Source organism: Esox lucius, chromosome 11 (genome assembly GCF_011004845.1).
Source record: "Esox lucius isolate fEsoLuc1 chromosome 11, fEsoLuc1.pri, whole genome shotgun sequence".
NCBI classification, from domain to species: Eukaryota; Metazoa; Chordata; class Actinopteri; order Esociformes; family Esocidae; genus Esox; species Esox lucius.
This window is the reverse complement of record NC_047579.1, coordinates 15,016,185-15,041,749: the sequence shown is the minus strand read 5'-3', so window position 1 is coordinate 15,041,749 and position 25,565 is coordinate 15,016,185. Positions and strand designations below refer to the sequence as shown.

The 25,565-nt window shown below is 40.5% G+C and overlaps 1 pseudogene; it reads left to right on the top strand.

The window, feature by feature from the left end:
* The first annotated feature begins 5,697 nt into the window (after nucleotides 1-5,697).
* LOC105029921 lies at nucleotides 5,698-9,254 on the top strand (annotated as a pseudogene).
* The last annotated feature ends 16,311 nt before the right edge of the window (nucleotides 9,255-25,565 follow it).

The window sequence follows — 25,565 nt, the reverse complement described above, 5'->3', positions numbered from 1 at the left end:
CAAACGGCGAAGGCCACAACCACGATGCCGCGGCGCAAATGTCATCTACCTTGATCCTGTGAAAAAGGGCAGAGGAGGCTGCGACACCACGAGTGTGCACAGAGACCCTCCGGAATGACAGGGCCAGACCAAAGTGATGCAGTCACAAAGCCAGTGGGAGAGACGCTGCTTAGAAAATGGACAACCCACCCAGGAATCTGAATAACAGATTAACAGCTGGGGAGTCAGTCTGACAGACCTGGTGTGCTTCACGTACAGAGCAAGAGCGCGTACTGGGCATAGATGGTGGAGCCTGTCATCCTCCTCACATGTGTGCAGAGGAGGGGAGAATGGAGAAGGTCTGTAGTTTGATAACTCTAGATTGAAAAGACCTGGTGATAACCTTAGGCATGAAGGGCAGGTGAGGTCTCAGCCTATAGCCAGACAGCTTGGACGCACAGAGAGTGCGCAGAGATCGCTCGCTCACTCGCTTAGCAGAGCATAGAGCATAGAGCGAAGAGCAAGGCAGTCTTAAGGGTGAGCAGCTCTGTTACTTGGATCCCTAAAACAAGCATTATTTTTTCTTGGGTTTAAAAGTCCGTCATCCACTTCCTAATATCTGAAACCCATGCTTCCAAAGTTGCTAATTTTGGTGCTTCTCCATGTTTCATCGAAATATACAAGTGTGTCATCAGCATAACAGTGAAAATGTACATTGTAATTCCGGATGACATCACCCAGAAAGCAGCATATATAGTGAAAACAATAATAGGCCCAAAACCGACCATTGAGGAACACCAAAACATACATTTGATTTGTCAGAGGACATGCCATCCACACATAGGAACTGATATCTTTCAGCAAAATTATTGGAACAAATAATCTGAAAGTAAATAACATGTAATATTTGGTGCATAACCCTTGCTAGCAAAAACTGCGACCCATTGACATTACCATACTGTTGCATTCTTCATTTGTGATGCTGTTCCAGGCTTTTACCACAGCTTCTTTCAGTACCTGTTTGTTTCGGGGTGTTTCTCCCTTCAATCTCCTCTTAAGGAGGTGAAATTCATGCTCTATTGGGTTAAGGTTAGGTGATTGACTTGGCCAATCTAAAAGCTTCCACTCCTTTGTTTTGTTGGCAGTGTGCTTTGGGTCATTGTCCTGCTACATGATAAACTTCCTCCCGATTAGTTTGAATGCATTTCTTCGTAAATTGGCAGAAAAAATGTTTCTGTACACTTCATTCTGCTGCTACCATCATTAGTTACATCATCAATAAATATTAATGAGCCTGTTCCAGAAGCAGCCATGCACGCCCAAGCCATGACATTACGTCCACCATGCTTTACAGATGAGCTTGTATGCTTCGGATCATAAACAGTTTGTTTCTTTCTCCACACTTTGGCCTTTCCATCACTTTGGTAGAGATTCATCTTGGTCTCATCAGTCCATAAGATTGTGTTCCAGAACTTTTGCAGCTCATCTCTGTACTTCTTTGCAAATTTCAATCTGGCCTTCTGATTCTTACTGCTGATGAGTGGTTTGCATCTTGTGGTGTGGCTTCTATATTTCTATTCTTCTTCACCCCGGCACTGTGGAGGTCATTGGTTACGTCACTTACTGATGTTTTGGGGGTTTTCTTCACAGCTCTCACAACATTTCTGTCATCAACTACTGTTGTTTTCCTTGGCTGACCTGTCCCGCGTCTGTTGCTCAGTACACCAGTGGTTTCTTTCTTTTTCAGGACATTCCAGATTGTTGTGCTTGCTACGCCCAATGTTTGTCCAATGGCTCTGGTCGATTTTCCTTCTTTTCTCAGCTTTACAATGGCTTGCTTTTCTCCCATAGACAGCTCTCTGGTCTTCATGTTGGTTTATTCTCTTTAACAAGAAATGCAGTCTTTATAGGTTCAAATCAAGGATGAAAACTTAGACTAGTCAAGGATGAAAACTTAGACTAGTCATGCAGAGCTATATAATGTTTGAACAATCAACCTAAAAGGCAACACCTGGGCAACAAGAAACATGTCAGTCACATGTTCCAATACTTTTGCTCACTTGAAAAATGGGTGGGTTTGAACAAAGGGTGGTATGTCCTCAGTTCTTTAAAACATCTATATGTCAATACCAGGAAATAAAAGCTGAAATTCTGAACTCTTTTCTCATACTCATCTTTTGATCTTAAACCTAAATGTCTTCAGTGAACAACAAAAACAAAGGAATTTGCCTTACCGTTTCAATACTTTGGGAGGGGACTGTATATCAGGTAATTAATCAAATGTAAACATGATTTTTAAGTTTTTTTTATTGCAATTCAGATTTTCTTACAAACCAAAGTATACATTTGGACATTGTACCAAAGAGACCCAACTATTTCCAGAAATCTGAAGCGGAAGTCATATCAGTCATGTATAATATATTTTTATAAGAACTATACCTAATGTCTGTTTTTATTTTAAGGAACTGAAAACGAGAGATTTCAAAATAGAATCTACTCATTTTGTTTGCTGTTCACCACTTGTGGTGAACAGGGCCAGTTCATATTTGACTGTTGAACATTTGAAACTTAATTTGGTTTTGGTACAATACAAACAATAATAATGACTTCATAACCATGAAAAAACATTCCACTGGACACTGGAAGGGTTTAATATTGGCATAACAGAAAGCTGTGATAAAAAGAAAAATTTAAACCTTTCGGTTTGCTTGATTTCCAAAGATTGTTAAAGTAACAAACCAAAGTTTTACCAACAAATTCCACCAGAACCAAAGTATCCCAGAAGAGTTGACTGACATTGAAAGAGATGAGGGTTGTGTTTTCCAACTCTGTCCTCCTGTTACTGTGGATTCAGAGTGTAAATGGATGGAGGCATCCTGTGGAAGATGGAATCATTTTCGCAATTTATTATGAAAAGAGACTCAACAGTCATTCGTATAACAGTTGATTGTCTCATCTGTAGTTGGGTCATAGATAAGATAGGTTGGAGCCATCTGTAGTTGGGTCATAGATAAGATAGGTTGGAGACATCTGTAGTTGGGTCATAGATAAGATAGGTTGCAGACATCTGTAGTTGGGTCATAGATAAGATAGGTTGGAGACATCTGTAGTTGGGTCATAGATAAGATAGGTTGGAGACATCTGTAGTTGGGTCATAGATAAGATAGGTTGGAGACATCTGTAGTTGGGTCATAGATAAGATAGGTTGGAGACATCTGTAGTTGGGTCATAGATAAGATAGGTTGCAGACATCTGTAGTTGGGTCATAGATAAAATAGGTTGGAGACATCTGTAGTTGGGTCATAGATAAGATAGGTTGCAGACATCTGTAGTTGGGTCATAGATAAGATAGGTTGGAGCCATCTGTAGTTAAGTCATAGATAAGATAGGTTGGAGCCATCTGTAGTTGGGTCATAGATAAAATAGGTTGGAGACATCTGTAGTTGGGTCATAGATAAGATAGGTTGCAGACATCTGTAGTTGGGTCATAGATAAGATAGGTTGCAGACATCTGTAGTTGGGTCATAGATAAGATAGGTTGGAGACATCTGTAGTTGGGTCATAGATAAGATAGGTTGGAGACATCTGTAGTTGGGTCATAGATAAGATAGGTTGCAGACATCTGTAGTTGGGTCATAGATAAAATAGGTTGGAGACATCTGTAGTTGGGTCATAGATAAGATAGGTTGCAGACATCTGTAGTTGGGTCATAGATAAGATAGGTTGGAGCCATCTGTAGTTAAGTCATAGATAAGATAGGTTGGAGCCATCTGTAGTTGGGTCATAGATAAAATAGGTTGGAGACATCTGTAGTTGGGTCATAGATAAGATAGGTTGCAGACATCTGTAGTTGGGTCATAGATAAGATAGGTTGCAGACATCTGTAGTTGGGTCATAGATAAGATAGGTTGGAGACATCTGTAGTTGGGTCATAGATAAGATAGGTTGCAGACATCTGTAGTTGGGTCATAGATAAGATAGGTTGCAGACATCTGTAGTTGGGTCATAGATAAGATAGGTTGGAGACATCTGTAGTTGGGTCATAGGTAAGATAGGTTGCAGACATTTGTAGTTGGGTCATAGATAAGATAGGTTGGAGCCATCTGTAGTTAAGTCATAGATAAGATAGGTTGGAGACATCTGTAGTTGGGTCATAGATAAGATAGGTTGCAGACATCTGTAGTTGGGTCATAGATAAGATAGGTTGCAGACATTTGTAGTTGGGTCATAGATAAGATAGGTTGGAGACATCTGTAGTTGGGTCATAGGTAAGATAGGTTGCAGACATCTGTAGTTGGGTCATAGATAAGATAGGTTGGAGACATCTGTAGTTGGGTCATAGATAAGATAGGTTGGAGACATCTGTAGTTGGGTCATAGATAAGATAGGTTGGAGACATCTGTAGTTGGGTCATAGATAAGATAGGTTGGAGACATCTGTAGTTGGGTCATAGATAAAATAGGTTTGAGGCCTGGCACCTTAGTTGTGGCCATAATCCACAGGTGTCAAACCGGTTCCACGGAGGGCCGAGTGTCTGCAGGTTTTCGCTCTCACCTTGTACTTGATTGATTAATTAGTTCACTAATTGGTTAATTTCTACCCCCACCTGGTTGTTCAGGTCTGACCTGGGAACCAATTTAAAGGAAAACCCAAAGACCTGCAGACACTCGGCCCTCCGTGGAACCGGTTTGACACCCCTGCCATAATCAATTCTAAAAACATGGCATGCTGACCTAGGTCTTCTCCAATCCGTGGCAGCTGTCACGTCCTGGCTGTGCCCCTAGCCATCTCAACATTCTTGTACTCTCAAAGCCCACATTCCTCCCTTTGAGGCCCTGTTCTGTAGAGAAAGCAAGTGGGTAGCTTCTAGCTCCTCAGAAATCTAACTACTGTCCCTAGCGGTCGCACTAGCAAGATGTTCTACCTCCAAAGGTAAATCACGCACCTGATCCAAGGACTGCATTACACCGTACATGGGCAGTAGCATGCCCATCCTTCGAGTGCCCCAGGTCTGCTTATGGGTCAACCAGGATAGGTGTGTACCGCTGGCTACAATAAAGCACAGTTAGAGATTGGAACAGACTACCACCTGATGGCCTGGGTGTATCACCTGAAGCTCCAGTTTTGGAGCACCTTCAGGAGTAGTGAAAGTACAGTAGAACACAGTTAAATTGATTAATGTGGATGGGATAATTACAGAGAACAAAATTTGAACTTCGTATCTCATGAGCACATGGGATATCATTACTTTTCCTGGGCAGTTGTTACCTAGTATGGCTGCTTTCTTCTCCTGGTCCCATGAGTCGGTTTAACATATTCGGGCAGAAGATTTTGGTGAGGCAGAAAGGAGACTTACTGTTGTCTAAGGGGACCCTGGTGTCAACAGACATTCTATATGGGCTATCCTGTCTCCCTTGCAAACAGTGTGGTTTACTAATGGAGGAGAGTCATCTCGTCTGCTTCTTACCTCTGGTTTCAATTGAGTTGTAAATTTGTGAATGAGTGGGACGAGTGTCAGTTCTCCCTTTTCTCCTACGGGCCCACCCATTGCACCTGGATTCCTCGACCAATGAGAACACCTTGCTCCTGAGTTTGCTTTTTGAGATAGAAATTATGAAAGACATGCATACAGTGTAGACTGTCCACTGACCGAGATGACCGTTAACTCATTAAAATGTCATTCAACAACCATTGGATGACATCAAGTGAACTACAATAATGGCAAACAGCAGCTGGGGTGAGGTGCACAGCAAGAAGTGTTTGAAACAGGCTCCATGGGGGAGGGCTGAAGTCATGCAAAGCTAGAAAAAAAAACTTCAATAATGAGAAGCAAAGAAGAGCCTGGCTGAAGTTTGCAAAAGACCATAAGGATTGGACCGTAGAGGAATGGAGTAAGGTCATCTTCTCTGACGAGTCAAATTTTCATCTTTGCCCAATACCTCGTTGTCTAATGGTTAGACAGAGACCTGAAGAGGCCTACAAGCCACAGTGTCTCGCACCCACTGTGAAATCTGGTGAAGGATTGGGGATAATCTGGGGATGCTTCAGCAAGGCTGGAATCGGGGCAGATTTGTCTTTGTGAAGGACCCATGCATCAAGCCAAATACAAGGATATCCTGGAAGAACACCTGTTTCCTTCTGCCCTGAGAATGTTCCAGCAAGACAATGCTCCATGCCACACAGCCAGGTCAATCAATGTGTGGATGGAGGACCACCAGATCTAGACCCTGTCATGGCCAGCCTAATGTCCAGAACCCCATGGAAAACCTCTGGAATTTGATCAAGAGGAAGATGGATTGGCACAAGCCATCAAACAAAGCCGAGCTACTTTAATTTTTGTGCCAGCAGTGGCATAAAGTCACCCAACAGCAATTCAACAGGCTGGTGGAGAGCATGCCAAGACACATGAAAGCTGTGATTACAAATCAGGGTTACTCCACCAAATACTGATTGCTGAACTCTTCCTAAGTTAAAACATTAGTATTTGTGGTTGAAAGATTTGCTGTGGTCTCTTAATTTTTTCCAGAGCTGTATATTTCTTTACTTTTATATGTCATTATAACCATTGACACAAGGAATGCAGCACCGTTTCCTGTGTAATTTATTCACAATTATTCCCCCCTCTTCCGCCTAACGGGGCGAAACATATATTTTTTCAATGAACTATACCTAATGTCTGTTTTAATTTTAAGGAATCGAAAAAGAGAGATTAAAAAAATAGACTGCTATGTACTGTTTAAAAGGTATAAATCTACTCATTCTGTGTATGTGGTGAACAACTCATTTCTTACTTGACTCGAAAGTAACTTTTGGTGCCATACATACTATAATGACTTTATAACCATGAAAAGAACAATCCACTGAATACTGAAAGGGCTCCACATTGGGTTAACATAAAGCTGTGACCATCTGACAAAAAGAAGACCAACTGACACCATTCTGTTGGCATGACTTTCTGAAGTTTTTTAAAGAAACAAACCAAAGTTTTACAAACAATTTCAACAACAAACAAACAACAGTATCCCAGAAGAGTTGACTCATGTTGGAAAAGATGAGGTTTGTGTTTTCCAAACCTGTCCTCCTGTTACTGTGGATTCAGAGTGTTAATGAATGGATGCATCCTAAATGCTACATATATGAAAACAATAAAGAAGATGAAGACATGCCAGACTACATATGTTTAAAAAGCTTTTCAAAAGGTCTCACAGCTTCCTGTCACTATGTCACAGTCATTGAAGATCTACATGGACTCCCTCAAAACATCAATACTCTCTGCATTTCCATTAATGAGAGTAAAAATTGTACCATGTCTCTGGGGTTTGTCTCTCAGTTTCAGGATCTTGAGTACCTGTACATTGAAGGCTGTTTTTCACAAATTCTTCCAACTGGGAATAGCCAGGGCCTTCCAAATCTGGAATGTATAGGTTTAATAGGATGGATCAGTAAGTGCTGTGATTGTCATATTGGACCTCATACATTCAGAGATCTAGTCAGGCTAAGTTATTTAACAACCTAACAGGGGGTTCATTCACATTTGCTGAAATAACACAAAGTGGAAGGTGCACTGGCTTATTGTAAGAACCTGACACTTTTAGCACATAGTCTAAACAAGAAACTTCTACAATAGCTTCTCCTGTCTGGAATTAAGCAAATTAATATGTTAAAAATCTTCGGTAATAACGACATTGATTTTAAAAGCATCTGTAATATTTTGTTTTTGCTTTCAATCAAAATCTACAATCGAGCCAATCAGAATTTCAATGTACAGTGTTGACTATACAACCTATTTCCCAAATTAAATTTTATTTCCACTCTAAAGAACGTTAAAACATTTTTATATGACAGCAAACAAGAGAGTCTTGATTTATGTTCTTTCAAAAAACAACCAATCACATGGTTAACCAAACTAGTTTTATATTTGAACATTAAAAGGCTTTTTACAAAACAATTAATTTGTCTTGTTAACCTGACCCACCTAAAATGTATATGTCAATTACTGTCAGATATTGAACACTATGCTTTCCTGGCCTTAAGAAATCTGAAGTCCTTAGTTTTGGCAAATAATGACATTTCACACGTATATACAAATACATTTTCTGGTTTATATATTTTAATATATTTAGATATATTTTAGTTTAGTATATTTAAAATCCACTTACTTGCAACATTGAGGCATTGTCATTCGTGCATTTTACATATCTAAGATATTTGTTTCTTGGGAAATTAAACAACCCACTAACAGAACCTGTCATTGAGTTGAATCTGACACTCATATTTGGTGACACTTTGGGCCAATTGACTCATCTGTATATCTATACATGGGTGAGGCCAATGTATTTGTTTATTGGCAGTGACATCACATCCAAACAGAACCTGAGTCTTATACTGAAAGGCAAGACTGTGTCCTTTGAGGACTGTGAAAAACCATTCTTTAAGTCTGTAATCCATCTTGATGTTCATGCTGAAGATTTCCTTTCTGGATCTGAATTCATGGGACAGTATTTCAAATCTGTGGAGACATTTAAGTACAGATCAAAGCTTTCAGCTAAAAGTGTTGATTTAACACCAATTAATCAACTGATTCAGCTACGGAAACTGACTCTATTTTCAGTGGATCTTATACAACCTTCTGCTGACATCATTTTCCACAACCTGACAAAGGAGGTTCTGAATCTTTTCGACTGCAAGATGTATTCTATGGAGGGTAGTTTAACTAAAGATTTAAAATCTTTATAAAGATTGCATTTGGAAATTGAGAAAACATAATATATTCTACAGCTTTACTGAATCTCTTTCTGTTCTTAAGTATTTGGTAGTTCATCAGTTTGTTTGGCAGTTGTGACAATGCTTGGCTTATTGCATGGGCAAAGACTGGCCCCAGGACCCCCATCAGAACCAGGCATTCTGGGACAGACTGTGGGAGAAACTGAAACCTCCCACTAAGCGTGAGATCAAACAATTTTAGGACTTAGTGACAAAGCTGAGACGGATCATGTTGGAGGTTATATTGATGTATTGAATTTGGAGTTAAAAGTCTGTAGTACAAATAAATTACATTTTGATTGAACAATGAGATTAAACGTTTTAGGTGGCGGTGAGTTAATAATTTGCACAAAGTTTCAAAAGGTTAAATGCTCTTAGTCCCATACCTACTAAAGCAAATGAAATTGCAAATCTCTAACAATGCAAGTCTTCAATGATAAAAAGATAATATCAGATAATATTTCTTACATAAAATGAGGAGAGTTCAACACATTTACAGTTACATATTTACAAATCACCATCAGAAACGTCTTCTCAGTTTCAGTATATAATGTCTGGTTGTATTATTATTATTTTTTGTTTCTCAGACGAAGTTTCAAAGTTTCTCAGGTTCTTGCTAAGAGGAACTGAAGAGGTTTTACTCATAGTTATCTTCCATTCCAGGGTGAAAACAACATATCCATCTATTGTGTGCAGAATACTTCCTCAAAAAAACCATGATTGAATTACCAATGACCATTAACATGTTGTTACACGCAGAAAAAAGGGTATTGGGATAAAAGGGTTTTGGTATAAACCACAAAAATGCATTTGCGGCAATATAAAGTCCTGAAGAAAACTGTTAGCTTTTTGAGGTCTAGGATTGAAGTACATGTGCTAACATAAATGGGAGACCTGGGTTCAAACCTAGGTGGTCACAGCTACATCTCTCCTGCCTGGTCTTCCAATCTTGGTCTAGGGGAAGGTAACAAACAGACAACAGACAGAAGACTATAAGTCAAGTAATTATGAAGCTGATATTGGTCCAAAAATTGTATAAAAGCTTTTTCCAGACAAAATCAAGGGCATGAGAGTGGAAACCTGTTAGATATCTGAGCTTCCTGAATAAGTGGGGTTTCATAGTGGAGGGAGCAGCAGACAAATTGCAGGGCACTTCTGTTGCAGTTTTTAGACACTGAATGTCGCTGTGTCACTCGAAACATTTCTATAGAATGGGCCAGATATCTCTCAGTGAGTACAGTAGCTTATTGTTTTGATCCTCACAATGGCTTATATCTGAGTGTAGCTTGATATGGCAAGCATTCCTCTATAGTATGTATGATAATGTCATTATAATCTGAGCAGGCCCAATAAGGCCCAATAAGCCCAATAACATATTTATTCAATATTTAACATATATAAATAAAATGCTCTCTATACATAGAAATAGAATTGTGTGATTACTGCTGGATGGCCAACACAATAATACTTTAATCTGTGATACTCTACAATTTAAATTAAGGAGCACGTTCGGTATCATATGTATCATACTCGACACATCTTTCTCAGAACAATGATAGGCGATAGGGTCCGTGTATCCCGTGGCCAACCGTTATAGAACCTTAAACAGAATAATGGATAACAATTTTACGGGTCATTATCCATTTTCTGTTATTTTAAGTTAGGAGAAATCGTCTGTTTTCGCTCCTCAATTCGGATATCGTAAAACAATAAGTTAAGTAAGCGGGATTTCCGAATGGTAGCGTTTATGAATTTTGTTTATTTGAGGACAACAAGCTATCTATCGTTAACGTTAGTGTTGTGGCTGGAAACACTTAATAGGTGCCACAACCTAGCTAGCGTTAACGCTAATGCCGTGACAGGAAAGACTTGCTACGGGAGGCACTTTATAGTTATTCTAAACAGCTACTGAAAGAGGCGGATCAAGTACACATCCGGGCATTTTATGCGTTCTTGGTAACTTGCGTTCTTCGGATTGCCAAGAATCTGTATTGCCATGCATCTCAATCCAGATAGGCGCTTCTCTGTCCTCACGATCTTGCAAGAATGTTCTTCTCAAGGACACGAGTACGTTCTTAGCATACTTGGAATTGATAAACGGCCATGAGCTGCGCGTGCAGAAGACAAAACTCTTGCACACGCGAGGGTTGAAAAAATTCAGTCGATAGAGCAGAGTGACGTTGAGAGAGAGCAGTGAGCGAAGGACCATCGCGCAAGAGTATAAACTTTGTGAGAGCACAGACATCGTGGCGGAGGGGGGTATATCTGCAGACCGGAATTTGGTTGCATAACTTAATATGGGTGTTCCTTAATATGAAGTTACGCCAATTGATGGTTTCCATTGGAGTGGTGTTTTTGTTTTAGCGTATGCGTTTATGAAGGAAGAATAACTAGGGTCAATGATGAAGATTTCTGTAAATGCTTCCATATGACAACTGTAGAGAATTTACGTGTATCAGAATCTCTGAAGAAGGAGAGGTTATTGTCCGAATGAAGATTTAACACAAATATTTATTAATAAAAATGATAAGTCAAAATACATGAATTACACTGCAGCAGGCCTGTAAATAGTTGTTTTAACCCTTAAGTTTCCACATCTATTCTCCCAGATCTACGTCTCTCTATCGATTTTATTCCTCTAGCCCCAGGGGTGGTTACTTTTCTTTCCGTGAGTAAAAACCATCCTTATTGGCTCTTTGTTGGCATGGTGACATGTTGGACGAATCTCGTTGGTTTCTTCGCTGTCCATTGAGGAAGGACATGCTCTAAACTCTGCCCCCTTGGGGTCATTTTCGGTTACAGATCAACAGATTCTTGCATACAGATGTGAAATCTTTTACAAGGTTACAGGAATTAACTTTCTATTGTCCTAACCTAGTCTAGGACATAAGGGGGTTGGACACAGACGGTTTCTTCCTGCTGTATAGGAGGTGGTTTCTTTTGCATGTTAATTGTTGGGTTTTAATCCTATCTCTCTCAATAAGACAGGTGAAAAGTCAGTGTGAGACAAAAGGCAGTCTTGACCTATTCTTCACAGAGGCAAGGTGTGAGAATTACAACAACATGATGGAGTTTTAAACCTTGATAGTTATTGTATTCAATCATATTTTCCTAACCTGGCTGCAGCATACAATTTAATAAAACAAAAACATAGAAAAACATGGTTATTAAATCAGCATTATTTAAACTTTATTTATCTCAGCACAACCTCTAGCTATATATTCAAAGATAGTTAAAGTGTTCACTAAGATGGCTTATCTGCTAAATTCTTTGAATCTGAGATTATAATAGCTTGCCAGTGACAGAACACAGAAAACAGATAACACTTATAGCTACGTTTAAAGATAGCTAGCTACGCTATGAGGTAGGCTACTTAGCTCTAGTCAATTAAGGGCACGTTATAACTAGCTAAAGATGCATGATGCACCTGTCACTATATCCAAGCAGGCAAGATCCATTTATTTTATAGCTTCATATACACTATGTTGTCAATATTTAGAAATGTAAACAAAATAATAATTTGTCATGGCCATCTTCTATGCAGTGGTGTAAAAAGTGGAAGTATTTGGCTGTGTTCATCAGTTTTGGGAAGTTGCTAAGGGTGAGCTAAATTACCTAAACAGGGATCATAACTAACCAATGACCATAATTTATCATTCTGAGACCAGGTACAAGACCTCACCCCTGAATGATGAGGAAATACAGGGTGCTGTACAGATGCTCAGAGAGGCCTCAACTCTAGAAAAGAACAAGAAGATATCTCCCCATTCATGTTTTTGTTTAATAATTTTGATGACACTGAAACATTCATGGATGAATTAGACAAAAGAGGACTCAGTGATAATTTTGAGCTTCTCTTAATAATTTTCTTGATGAGGATACCTATTAGTTGTCTTTAAACCATCAGCTAATGTTAGTTTCCACACAACAAAAATTACAAGATCCAGAAAACACAATATAGTTTGATGAGACAAAGAGACAGAAAACATCAGTTGTTTTGCAAGAGTAAACTGGACAGTGTTTTGGAAGTGTTCACTTGGCCATGATAGGATGAAACCAAAGCCTACAGAATCTGGGCAAAGCTGAATACACAGTACATAAAGAAACGGTTTAGTTTTGTCAGTGTTGGGATGTAATGTTTTGAATATTTGATGGGGTGATTAAATAAATGTTTAATTATCAAACTGACTAAGTTTTTGGGCTTCTTTCATTGACTTTCAATATTGTCTGTTGTGCTGTTTTGGACCTGTTCTACTTGTAAGTTATGCTATTGAATCAACCTTTAGGATAAGGGTTAAATTAAACTTCAGATAATCAATTCCAAGACATGTTTTAAGTCCATAACCATGTCAATACTCTAGAATAAAAAATGTGCTTGTTCCAGGCACCTGTAAACAGATGTTGACCTGACCTCTACCTGATGCAAATTGAAACTTGCCGTTACCAATTTAAACTTTCTAGAACAATGCTGTTACATTGAAAAAGTAAAAGGAAGGAGAAATCATTACAATGATTATGAAAACTGGTCAGATCTACACAGCAGAACCCACAGGTCTTGGCAAAGGACCTTCAGAACAGTTTAGCTGACACTGAAGTTGTTGCTCACGGATCCACTACACAATTTACCACACAGCTTGTTCAAATTTGTGTAATATGTTTCTATGGAAAATGCATAAAATGGTAATCATGTATATACGTGTGCAAAAGGGAGGCCTGTTTCACTTTGTAACATGTAGAGCTCAGATCAACTATATTGTAACTGCAATGGGCAGCATTCTTAACCATCAACCTCCTAATGATGGCCCTGCATCACATATAACCAAGCAATGGCTACTCAAAGAAAAACTGACCATTGCAGGCATAGTTTGACTGTGCATGTGTATTTATGCATGTGTCTGTATTATAACTGCACTCAGCAGCTTTCTAAACCACCAGTGTCTCATCCTTGACTGTAACCAAAACATTTAAAACTATTTTTAGAGGCACTTCAGTCTTCAAATTAATATATTTCAGTTGTATGTTATCAAACAATTTTAATAATGAAAACAAAATACAATTAAATGGTATTGGAAAATACCATTTAATTGTACATAATTGGTACAAGGCTAATCAGACAAGAGCGCTTTTTCCTCATGTTGTCAAAGCAAATACACTTTTATTTTCTATATCAATGCTTGAATCTAGTGTTTCACTTTTTAAAATTGTTAATTCGTATTGCCTTCTTGTCATATACACAATCTGTGAATGTGTTCAATTAGCAATTTTTTTATTTAGCTTAAATAAAATAACTGTGTTGCACCCGCGAAAAGACTCTGTAGCTAGGATGCCAACATGAGTGACATTCCTAAAATGTCACATATTTGGATGTTTTTTACAAAAAACTAGGAAAATGCAATAAACAGTATTTGCAAAGATACACTTTCAATTCATTTTGGCCCCAACAACAATCTCCACAGGCACGTAAAATCGAAACATCCAACAGTCATGTTGCCACAGCTGGAAGTTTGCTGTTAGTGTGTTACCTGACGCTAGCAATGCCTCTACCACAGCTGAGTCAGGTACCACTGCTAAAACCTCTGCAACTACATCCAGTGCTGCAAGTGCAAACAGTTACCAGACAAAAAAATCCAAACCTGCCACCCAGACCTCCATAGGCCAGTACATGCTAAAGGTCATTACCTCATCAAAGAAGAAGATGATACCACTTATCACTTATCATTGTTGACGACAAGGGATTCAGAAACTACTGTGATGTTCTAAATCCAGCTTATGTTCTTCCAAGCAGGACAACCCTATCTAACACAATAGTTCCTCATCTGTATGAGGAATGACAGGCAGCAATAAAGAAAATAGTTATCAGCAGTTTACCTCACTACAGACTGCTGGACTTCTAGAACAATGTGTAGTTTCATTCATTCATTCATTCATCTTCTTCCGCTTCATCCGGGGCCGGGTCGCGGGGGCAGCAGTCTAAGCCGAGATGCCCAGACTTCCCTCTCCCCAGACACTTCCTCCAGCTCTTCCGGGGGGACACGGAGGCGTTCCCAGGCCAGCCGGGAGACATAGTCCCTCCAGCGTGTCCTAGGTCTTCCCCGGGGTCTCCTCCCGGTGGGACGGGACCGGAACACCTTCCCAGGAAGGCGTTCCGGAGGCATCCGAAAAAGATGCCCAAGCCACCTCAGCTGACCCCTCTCGATGTGGAGGAGCAGCGGCTCTTCTCCAAGCTCCTCCCGGATGACCAAGCTTCTCACCCTATCTCTAAGGGATCGCCCAGCCACCCTGCGGAGAAAGCTCATTTCGGCCGCCTGTATCCGGGATCTTGTCCTTTTGCTCATGACCCAAAGCTCATGACCATAGGTGAGAGTAGGAACGTAGATTGACCGGTAAATCGAGAGCTTCGCCTTGCGGCTCAGCTCTTTCTTCACCACGACAGACCGATTGTGATGGTAATTCCATGTATCGACAATCGGAGTAAGGGACACAGAGACAAAGTTCTCTTTGTACATTATTTTATTAATTATTATGCACAGAGACTATTATGAGAGACGCGTCAACCGCTTACACAAACATAATCGTCTGAGGAGCCTCTAACTCAATATAGCTCATTCAACCATATATATCACATAAGAAAAAGGGGTGTGATAAGATGCTGCCATCTGTCTCATGTCAATCAAACACCTTTCCCTTTGTTCTATCACACAAGTCAAATGCTATCTTCCCCCACCTTATCCTTCCTGCCATAATGTTTACTGTAGTGTTTACCCAAAGGGCCAACTGACCTTACTGCCCCCTGTTGTATCTTCTCCTATCTTGTCCTAAAACCCATTGATCTGCATTTGGACAGACAATAGATGCCCCCTATGCAAATACCAGATCCCCCACATTCCTCTACCTATCTAAACAGGGGGACTCAGTCCTTTACTCAGTGAGAATACATTGTATAAAGAAATTTCCACAACACAGATAGATCGACCGCATTACTGCAGAAGCTGCACCGATCCGTCTGTCAATCTCCCGTTCCATCCTTCCCTCACTCGTGAACAAGACCCCCAGATACTTAAACTCCTCCACTTGAGGCAAGCACTCTCCACCAACCTGAAGTGGGCAAGCCACCCTTTTCCGACTGAGGACCATGGCCTCGGATATAGAGGTACTGATTCTCATCCCCATTGCTTCACACTTGGCTACAAACCGTCCCAGCGCATGCTGAATGTCCTGGTTTGAAGGGGCCTACACCACAACATCATCCGCAAAGAGCAAAGACGAAATCGTGTGGTCCCCAAACCTAACACCCTCCGGCCCCTGGCTGCGCCTAGAAATTCTGTCCATAAAAATTATGAACAGAACCGGCGACAAAGGGCAGCCCTGCCGGAGTCCAACATGCACTGGTAACAAGTCTGACTTACTGCCGGCAATGCGGACCAAGCTCCTGCTTCGGTCGTATAGGGACCTGACAGCCCTTAGCAAAGGAACCAGGACCCCATATTCCCGAAGCACCCTGCCGAGTCTGTCCAGCTTCCTCCCCCGCCATCGGATCCAACTCACCACCAGGTGGTTGACAGCTCCGCCCCTCTCTTCACCCGAGTGTCCAAGACATATGGCCGCAGGTCAGATGAAACGACAACAAAATCGATCATCGACCCGCGGCCTAGGGTGTCCTGGGGCCATGTGCACTGATGGACACCCTTATGCTTGAATATAGTGTTCGTTATGGACAAACTGTGACTAGCACAGAAGTCCAATAACTGAACACCGCTCGGGTTCAGTCAGGGGGGCCGTTCCTCCCAATCACACCCCTCCAGGTGTCACTGTTGTTGCCCACGTGGGCGTTGAAGTCCCCCAGTAGAACGATAGAGTCCCCAGTCGGAGCACTTTCCAGCACCCTTCCCAGAGACTCCAAGAAGGTCGGGTACTCTGCACTGCCGTTCGGCCCGTAGGCACAAACAACAGTGAGAGACCTATCCCCGACCCGTAGGCGCAGGGAAACGACCCTCTCGTTCACCGGGGTAAACTCCAACACATGGCGGCAGAGCTGGGGAGCTATAAGCAAACCTACACCAGCCTGCCGCCTCTCACCATGGGCAACTCCAGAGTGGTGAAGAGTCCATCCTCTCTCAAGGAGAGTGGTTCCAGAGCCCAAGCCGTGCGTAGAGGTGATCCCGACTACCTCTAGTCGGAACCTCTCAACCTCACGCACGATCTCAGGCTCCTTCCTCGCCAGCGAGGTGACGTTCCACGTCCCTAGAGCTAGTTTCCGTGTCCAGGGATCGGGTTGTCTAGGCCCCCGCCTTCGACTGCCACCCGATCCTCTCTGCACCGGCCCCTTATGGTCCCTCCTGTGGGTGGTGAGCCCACGGGAAGGCGGCCCCACGTCGCTCGTTCGGGCTGAACCCGGCCGGGCCCCATGGGGAAAGGCCCGGCCACCAGGCGCTCGCGTACGAGCCACAACCCCGGGCCTGGCTCCAGGGTGGGGCCCCGGCTGCGCCATACCGGGCGACGTCACGGAACTCAAGAAAATGTTCATCATTAAGGAGTGTTTTGAACCGCTCTTAGTCTGACCCGTCGCCTAGGACCTGTTTGCCTTGGGAGACGCTACCAGGGGCATATAGCCCCAGAAAACATAGCTCCTAGGGTCACTCGGGTACTCAAACCCCTCCACCACGTTAAGGTGGCAGTTCAAGGAGGGGGTGTAGTTTCATGTAACATGCTATTTTGTAGAGGACTACAAGATGGCGTCCTGCCTGCTTGATGGTTTTGCATTCAATTACCGGCACACTGCTAATAACCTAGCAGAGGAACTAGATCAGAATTGAAACAGAATGGAAGATCTTGGATAAAGTGGTGTGTTGTGTCAGTGACAATGCAAGCAACATAACCGCTGCAATCCGGAAAATATCATGGGTACTCCATCCATCTGACACATATCGTTAACCAGGTAGTTAAAGATGCTCTGGCAAAAATTAAAACTGTGGTCTAAATTCTGCACTTATTTTTTTTAATGCATGGATCCTCCAATATAAATTAACAAATAAAAATGTTACTTTCTAAAGCTTTACTAAGGCCAGCACATGTTATTATGGCCATTAGATAATTTGGGCTGATTAGAAAAATTTATGATTTTAAAAAAGAATACTGAACAAAGAGCCGTTTTGAGAGCCAAAATGACATTCTTTCATAAGTGAACTGGTCCAATTGAGCCGGATCACTAAAAAGACTCGAAATTCCCATTATTATATTGCACTAATGACCAATGATAGCTCGGTCAAGTTGTATAGGACCCAGGCTTTTAAATTAGCCAATTAACGGCAATGTAACAAAAAAGACGTGATTAAGCAATAAGTCTACCAATGATATTTGAGGTACCATGTACTGTTTCTACTCTCGCGTGACTGTTCCTTCTGCTCTCTCAACTCAAAGTGACAGTGACGTGCGTGTGAGTTTGGTCCTCTGCAGCTTGTGTTTCTGCCCTCTTGACTCAATGTATTCTTCTCCAAGTGGCAAGTGGGTGCGCCTGTGTTTTGAGACTGATGTGAAGCCATACGCCTCAGTCCATCTTAAATGAGCTCTGGCCCAGAGAAGGCAGCAGCATATATGGTTTCTCTTTTGCATGGTAGGGTTTTAACTTGCATTTGTAGATATGGTGACATACTGTGTTCACAGACAGTGATTTTCAGAAAGGTTCCTGAGCCCATGCAGTGATTTTCACTACAGAATTGTTTCTTTTTAATGTAGTGAGGGCCGAAGATCATGGCCATGCAATATTCGTTTTTGGCCTTGTCCCTTGTTTACAGAGATTTCTCAGAATTCTCTGAAAAATGTAATGATATTATGTACAGGTGCTGGTTATAAAATTAGAATATAATCAAAAAGTTGATTGATTTCAGTAATTCAATTCAAAAAGTGAAACTTGTATAATGTATACATTCATTCCACACAGACTGATATATTTCAAGTGTTTATTTCTTTTAGTTTGGATGATTATAACTGACAACTAATGAAAACCCCAAATTCAGTATCTCAGAAAATTTGGATATTGTGAAAAGGTACTATATTGAAGACACTTGGTGCCACACTCTAATCAGCTAATTAACCCAAAACACCTGCAAAGGCCTTTAAATGGTCTCTCAGTCTAGTTCTGTAGGCAACACAATCATGGGGAAGACTGCTGACTTGACAGCTGTCCAAAAGACGACCATTGACACCTTGCACAAGGAAAGCAAGACACAAAAGGTCATAGCTAAAGAGGCTGGCTGTTCACAGAGCTCTGTGTCCAAGCACATTAATAGAGAGGTGAAGGGAAGGAAAAGATGTGAAAAGATGTGGTAGAAAAAAGGAAGTTTTAGAGCACTTCATGCTTCCTGCTGCTGACCAACTTTATGGAGATGCAGATTTCATTTTCCAACAGGACTTGGCACCTGGACACAATGTCAAAGCTACCAGTACCTGGTTTAAGGACCATGGTATACCTGTTCTTAATTGCCCAGAAAACTCGCCTGACCTTAACCCTATAGAAAATCTATGGGGTATTGTGAAGAGGAAGATGCGATACGCCAGACCCAACAATGCAGAAGAGCTGTAGGCCACTATCAGAGCAACCTGGGCTCTCATAACACCTGAGAAGTGCCACAGACTGATCGACTACATGCCACGCCGCATTGCTACAGTAATTCAGGCAAAAGGAGCCCCAACTAAGTATTGAGTGCTGTACATGCTCATACTTTTTATGTTCATACTTATCAGTTGGCCAACATTTCTAAAAATCCTTTTTTGTATTGGTCTTAAGTAATATTCACATTTTCTGAGATTCTGAATTTGGGATTTTCATTAGTTGTCAGTTATAATCATCACAATTAAAATAAATAAACATTTGACATATATCAGTCTGTGTGTAATGAATGAATATAATATACAAGTTTCACTTTTTGAATGGATTTACTGAAATAAAGCAAATTTTTGATGATATTCTAATTTTATGACCAGCACCTGTATAGTAGATGATGAGCTCCCTAAACTCTTTGCAATTTTACATTGAAAAACTTTATTCTTAAATTGTTGCACTATTTGCCTGCGCAGTATTTCACAGTGGTGAACCCCTCACCATAAGTTCTTCTGAAAGGCTCATCTTCTCTGGGATGCTCTTTTTATACCCAATCATGTTACTGACCTGTTTCAAATTTACCTAATCAGTTGTGAGATGTTCCACCAGGTTTTGTTTTGCATTACACAACTTTTCCGGTCTTTTGTTGCCCCTGTCCCAGCTTATTTGAAATGTGTTGTTGGCATCAAATTCAAAGTGTGCATGTATTTTTCAAGAAACAAAATTTCACAGTTTCAACATTTCATATGTTTTCTTTATACTATTTCCTTCTGAAAATAGGGTTTAAATGCACATCAGTGCATTCAGTTTTTCATTACATTTTACACAGCATCCCCGTTTTTGGGGAACAGGGCTGTACACTAGTGTACATATTTATTAAAAATAAATTATTTGTTTCCCTATCTGCTCTGTCTGAAGTCTATTAACTGTGTGTGTGTGTGTGTGTGTATTGTTCAATGACAAGCTGACAGAGGAGAGCTGCAGGTCTAGACAAGCCAGCAGAGTAGAACCTGTTATGAGTTACCACATACACACTCAAACACACTTATTACTGGTTTATTACATCTTAAATACACACACAAACAAACGCTACCCGAGTTATGGCACCACACATAATACATCCCATTCTCAACTGTGCTCCATCAACCCAGATTGATGCAGATCTGTGGACCGAACAAAAATATCTTGCACACTCAATGGAAGTGATGATCAGGCAAATATAGTCACCTTTAAGCTATATGCACGATAACTTGTTAGACACACAACATTTCACTGAAATTGGCTACATCATATATGACAAAGAAACTGCCAATTTCTCCATTATTCTGTTTAAGGTTCTATCATCGTTTGCCACGGGGTACACAGACCGTTTAGAAAACATTTCCAAAGGCGCTGTTCAAAATCCATGAGTTCAAATGCTAATTCCGTTTTTGGCCAGGTATGTCAACTCTTAACATTTCATCCCGCAAAGGGTCAACTGGTCATAGGCAATTCCTATTTGTTTTTCTAATGCCTCTTAATATGAAAGTAATCTAAAAGCAATTCAAAGTAATCAGATTAAGTTAATGAATCATCTAAAAGTTACGTTACTGATTACAAATGTGGACAGGTAACTTGTAACTGTTACGGATTACATTCAAAAAGTAACCAACCCTGAATATACTATACTGATATTCAGTAGACTAGGTCTTGTTGACAGAGTATGTGACTGCAATGGCTAGGTAATTCAAGGGCAAGCAGCTAGTGAGGTACTGCTCCATGCTGGAAGTTATGGGCAACCTTGCTGTTTTGGAGATGTAGGTGATATCTTTACCAAGGTGTTCTCACATACAGAGACTTAAAATATATTTTTTCCTGGACCGTGTAAACGGAGCCTGCCAAAAAGAGTGAATGTCTCTTATTGATTGATTGATTGAGTGAGTGCCTGACTGACTACACACTGTTGAATAGCGTAGTGATTAGAGACGCAGACTGGCACGTACTGTATGTGACCAGTGTTTGATCCTTGCAGACAAAACAGATTAGACATTAGGATTTGTTCAGGATATACTAAAACTTTGCTTCCCACAAGCTTCAGTAGCTACATTATAAAAGTAAAACAGTTTACGGATATATTGCGATGGACAAACTACACCAACTAGGAGCATATTGCTCTTGATTTCGAAATCCATAGCGTAGTTCATATAGCATAGTGGTTGGCAATTCAACTGTCATTATTTTCTAAAGAAACAAATTAGTAATGGAGTAATTGGAGTCATTGTTTTAATTATAGGTACTGTACAGCTAGACTAAGACTTCGCTGGCTACATACCTCAATATCTACATTATAGTAATTCTAAGGTAAAACTGTTTATGGTTATATTGCGATGGACAAACTGCACTGATAACAAACATATTGCTCTCAATTTCAATTTACATAGCATAGTCATATAGTTTAGTGGTTATCTATTCAACTGTCATTGTTTTCCAAAGAAACAAAGCCATGGAGTGACTGGAGTCATTGTTTTCATTATAGGTACTGTATAGCTATTAGCTAGCCATCTATAGTAATCACTTTCTCATTTAACACGTTGAATATAGTATAGTGACCCTGTTACACCTGTTGTTGGTTTGGATGTCAGATAATATAAGGAACTACTTACGAGAACCATGTTAACTAATTGATTTGACAATACAGAAGTAAACAAACACCACATCTCTACACACGTATCATGAGCATCACTACCCTTTGTTCGAATGGCGTAGTGGTTAAAGACAGTCTGACACATGAGAAACCGCAGATCGAATCCTGCCAGCGCAACAACATTCATCTCTTCTAATTGCGGGCTGGCAGATCTAGGCTTGCCTGGTTCTTATTCTTGTTTTTAAATAACTCTGAAATATATTTAAAATGCATGTGTGTAGGTGGGTGAGAATAATTTAAGAAATTGACTAATTTCCAGTCGTCAAATACACTTTTTTATTATGTTAAAACAGTAAGTTCTCCAGAGATATATCAAGTTCTCCAGAGATATATCAAGTTCTCCGGAGATATATCAAGTTCTCCGGAGATATATCAAGTTCTCCAGAGATATATCAAGTTCTCCAGAGATATATCAAGTTCTCCAGAGATATATCAAGTTCTCCAGAGATATATCAAGTTCTCCAGAGTAATATGACAAAAATGTTTTTTGTATGTTGTAAAAGCTATTTGTTAACGGCCAACCAATAAAATAAATGAAATCTGAAAAACTATACAACCTAAATTAAGGACGTTCAGTTCCATATGTAAACTCCACCTTAACTCATCTGTCACAAGTCTGAAATCCACAGCCTAAAGCCTTGAGCAAAGTCTTCAGCTCTGGCCTGGCTTTGATTAAGGAAATTAATTAAACAGCTTTTCCCTTTGCATGCAGTGCGCATTAAGACATAACAGATTCAAAACAAACAACAGAAGCAGGCATTTGTCTCCTGCACAATGTCCAGCAATAGCTACGTCCAAGAGTGTATATGGGTCCTGTTGAATACACAGCAGTACAACATCTTCAAAGTACACATCCAATAAGAATCCTGAGGTCTTGAATACAGTATAGATTAAATTATTTGTAGATATTTAGATATGCATTTATGCAAATAGTGAGGGAAATGTTTCATGTTTCAATGACTATCATGTTACATGTAATGAAGTGATTTAATCAGTATATTTATGATAAATACGCTCTGAATACACTACAGACAGTTATCACTTTACGGCTGACACTGTAATTAAGGTTTGGCTACTGGCTCTTTGATTAGTCTCAATCTGAGGGAAATGACAGAATCATCCCAATCCAATTATTTGCTGGTTCTAAACAATGATTGCATCCCAAAAGGCACCCTATTGCCTACCTAGTGCACCAGATTTAACCAATCCCTATGGGCCGGCAGAGCAGTGCACTATCTTTGGGAATAAAGTGCCATTTAATGCCGATGGGCCTGCTGGATGAATAGGGATTAGAATTGGGATTAGCCTGGTCAGCGCACGTTACTGACACCCCCCAGTCCGAAACATCCCACACTGACCCACCCAGCCCAAAGCCTCACCCAGATTAACACAGACTGCATGGCATTTCCTACCAGATTAGGATTAAGCTGTTTGAACAATTTGTCAAGGACAAAAGACGTAGAAGGCAATGGTCCACAGTACTGGGAGCTAATTACTACGACAGCAACTTGATGTTTTCTTTTACAAGAAAATGGTGATAAACTTCTATGAGATTCAAAAAGGTTTTTAGACATTTTCATCTCTGATTTAGTGAAATATTACATGCACAATTCAGTGTAATTCAATACACAAAACATAATCATTTTTTAAACACTGAGATATTTTTTGTTAGTTAAATGAAGAACAAAATCTGTAAATATAGTATGTGTATTGAATATGGAGTATGTGTTTTCTTTTCCCATTCCATTTTGCTCACTGGCAATGAAAGGTGAAGGACTGTGAAATGGAGGGATTCCATTTCAAACCATTTCCTTTGGCGCTGATGGAAGAACATGGCACTCACAAAATCGTGTTGTAAGTTCAATTCTCACAGGAGAGCAGTGCTGAACAGTTGACAACATTCATGCACTTACAGCGGTGTGTCTGCCTACATACAAACCCGATTCCAAAAAAAGTTGGGACACTGTACAATTGTGAATAAAAACAGAATGCAATGATGTGGACGTTTCAAATTTCAATATTTCATTCAGAATACAACATAGATGACATATCAAATGAAAAATGTATCACTTTAAGGGAAAAAGAAGTTGATTTTAAATTTCATGGCATCAACACATCTCAAAAAAGTTGGGACAAGGCCATGTTTACCATTGTGTGGCATCCCCTCTTCTTTTTATAACAGACTGTAAACGTCTGGGGACAGAGAAGACAAGTTGCTCAAGTTTATGACTAGGAATGTTGTCCCATTCTTGTCTAATACAGGCTTCTAGTTGTTCAACTGTCTTAGGTCTTCTTTGTCGCACCTTCCTCTTTATGATGCGCCAAATGTTTTCTATGGGTGAAAGATCTGGACTGCAGGCTGGCCATTTCAGTACCCGGATCCTTCTTCTATGCAGCCATGACATTGTAATTGATGCAGTATGTGGTCTGGCATTGTCAAGTTGGAAAATGCAAGTTCTTCCCTGAAAGAGACGACGTCTGGGTGGGAGCATATGTTGTTCCAGAACTTGGATATAACTGTCAGCATTGATGGTGCCTTTCCAGATGTGTAGGCTGCCCATGCCACACGCACTCATGCAACCCCATACCATCAGAGATGCAGGCTTCTGAACTTGCGCTGATAACAACTTGGGTTGTCCTTGTCCTCTTTAGTCCGGATGACATGGCGTCCCAGTTTTCCAAAATTAACTTCAAATTTTTATTCGTCTGACCACAGAACACTTTTCCACTTCGCCACAGTCCATTTTAAATTATCCTTGGCCCGGAGAAAACGCCTGCGCTTCTGGATCCTGTTTCGATACGGCTTATTTTTTGACCTATAGAGTTTTAGCCGGCAATGGCGAATGGCACGGTGGATTGTGTTCACCGACAATGTTTTCTGGAAGTATTCCTGAACCCATGTTGTGATTTCCATTACAGTATCATTCCTGTATGTGATGCAGTGCCGTCTGAGGGCCCGAAGATCACGGGTATCCAGTATAGTTTTCCGGCCTTGACCCTTACGCACAGAGATTGTTCCAGATTCTCTGAATCTTTGGATGATAGTATGCACTGTAGATGATGATAACTTCAAACTCTTTGCAATTTTTCTCTGAGAAACTCCTTTCTGATATTGCTCCACTATTGTTCGCCGCAGCATTGGGGGAATTGGTGATCCTCTGCCCATCTTGACTTCTGAGAGACACTGCCACTCTGAGAGACTCTTTTTATACCCAATCATGTTGCCAATTGACATAATAAGTTACAAATTGGTCCTCCAGCTGTTCCTTATCTGTACATTTAACTTTTCCGGCCTCTTATTACTACCTGTCCCAACTTTTTTGGAATGTTTAGCTCTCATGAAATCCAAAATGAGCCAATATTTGGAATGACATTACAAAATGTCTCACTTTCAACATTCGATATGTTATCTATATTCTATTGTGAATTAAATGTAAGTTTATGAGATTTGTAAATTATTCCATTCCTTTTTTACTCACAATTTGTACAGTGTTCCAACTTTTTTGGAATCGGGTTTGTAAGAGGATTTGCTGAGTGAGAAAA